The sequence below is a fragment of the Jaculus jaculus genome, chromosome 7 (genome assembly GCF_020740685.1).
Source record: "Jaculus jaculus isolate mJacJac1 chromosome 7, mJacJac1.mat.Y.cur, whole genome shotgun sequence".
Lineage (NCBI taxonomy): Eukaryota > Metazoa > Chordata > Mammalia > Rodentia > Dipodidae > Jaculus > Jaculus jaculus.
Genome location: NC_059108.1, coordinates 79,988,257 through 79,990,443, shown reverse-complemented (window position 1 = coordinate 79,990,443; position 2,187 = coordinate 79,988,257). Strand labels below are relative to the sequence as shown.

The window sequence follows — 2,187 nt, the reverse complement described above, 5'->3', positions numbered from 1 at the left end:
TTTTTATCAATTTTTTTTTCTTAAGCAGTATTTAATAGAATCTAGTGAGATTAATGAGGATAAAAACAATGGTTAGAAACAACTACCTAGGGATTGTGAATGTGGCTCAGTGGTAGAGCACCTTTCTAGTATGTACAAGGCCCTAGGTTCTATCCACAGTACCACAAAACATTTTCCTCTCCAACAAAAATCCTCTTGAAAGAATTAATTATCCATAGATTGAAAGTCAGTAAGTCTCTTTCATATAATTTTAAAGAAGTGGAACAATTTGAATGAATCAGAAAGCATCTTCAGGTTAATCTTTCTTTTCATATACTTCAAATTTGTACTTAATGCCTTCTTCCTCCTGGACCTCAGAAGAACACCTGGGTATTCTGGGAGAAGTTTGTATTTCTCCATATCAATATCTGGAAAAAATGTGTCACTTTCAAATTCTTGCATGATCCTTGTTACAAACAGTTTCAGATGTCCTGGTTGGTCCATGGCTTCCTCATAAACGGAACTGTCTCCAACGATCCACACCATGTCTACCTTATTTGCTAGCCCAGGTTGTTCAATGATCTGTAAAGCATCACCCAGACTTCTGGCAAGAAAATGAGCTCCTTGTGGTGGGTCCTTGAGTTCTCTACTGAGAACTATATTAATTCTGTCCTTTAAGGGTCGATACTTCTCAGAAATGGACAACCAGGTTTTCCTACCCATGATTACCAGATTCTGTTTACCTACCACTGAAGAGGTTGTGGTCATTCTCTGGAAATACTTGAACTCGTTCTTGAGTGGGGGCCAGGGCAGTTCCATGTTTTTGCCAATGCCCATGTTCTGGGACATGGCGATGATGCAATTTAGCGGACATACCATGCCAGTGGCAGTGATCACTTCAGAGCAACCTTGGGCTTTTTCTCAATTTTATTAAACATTTTCCATGATTACAAAAAATATCCCATGGTATCTCTCCTCCTTTTTCCCTTTGAAATTCCCTTCTCTATCACATCCACTCCCCATCTCAATAAGTCTCTCCTCTATTTGGATGCCATGATCCTTCCCTCTTCTTATGATGGACTTATGTAGGTAGTGTCACACATTATGAGGTCATGGATATTGAGGCCAATTTTTTGTCTGGAGGGAGCACGTTGTAAGGAGTCCAACCCTTCCTTTGGCTCTTACATTCTTTCTGCCACTTCTTCCGCATTAGACCCTGATCCTTGGAAGGTGTGATCGAGATGATACTCGGTACTCTAGTTACTTCTTTCCAGCACCATGATACCTTTTGAGTTGTCCCAAGGTTACTGACATCTGAGAAGAGACGATTCTCTATCCAAAGTGAGATTAGCATTAATATAAGGGTATGAATATAAAGCGAAGTGCTTACTGGGCATTTGATAAGCATAGTATATACACTAATTCAGACATCAGCAGATGCAGATGTTACAACCCTCGGTTTCATGACGACACCTGTTTTAAGTTTTCGGTATCAGGGATGTATTCCCTCCCTTGGAGTGGGCCTCCAGTCCAATTGGAGGGCAGTTGGTTTCCACCATGACAGATGTGCCACTATTGCACCCATTGGCTCATTTGGCCTGGCTGGCCAATTACAAGGTGTGCAGTATCCACTGTTGAGTATCTTCACTGGTGGTATCTCTTTCTCCCATTGAACTGCATGTAGAATGGCTTCTTCCAGCTTTCTGTCAGCTGGCCTACATGGAGGAGGTTATCATCTCAGTTCCAGAAGGATTTCTCAGTGGCCTTGCAGCCCAAGTATATAGCGTCTTCAGCAATACAGTCTTACCATCGATTCCTGGTGGGAAACCAAGGGCCTCAGCAATGGCCTATAATGTTTTCGGGGCATCAGGGAACCTCCCTGGCCAACAACTCACTGGAAAGTATCCCATCCCTGGCACTGAAAATTTTCTAGCAACAAACTACAGCTCCTGAGTGTTCCATTGTCCAAAACTGAAGGATTCCATTTGATTTATTTTTTATCCTCTCAGATTTTAATTAGCCCTCCCTCCACCTTTCCTTTACTCAATATCCTCCCTGACCTCACTTTGGGCCTTTTCACCCCCATTAATCTATTCTTCTACTTACATATATACAATACCAACCTATTAAGTACCCTCCTCCCTTCCCTTTTCTTCCCTTTGTATCTCATTTTTAGCTTGCTGGCGTCTGCTACTGAGTTTTTTCTTT

The 2,187-nt window shown here is 41.7% G+C and overlaps 1 pseudogene; it reads right to left on the bottom strand.

Annotated features, from left to right (window-relative positions):
- Positions 1-238: 238 nt before the first annotated feature.
- LOC123462263 lies at positions 239-858 on the bottom strand (annotated as a pseudogene).
- Between the last annotated feature and the right edge of the window lie 1,329 nt (positions 859-2,187).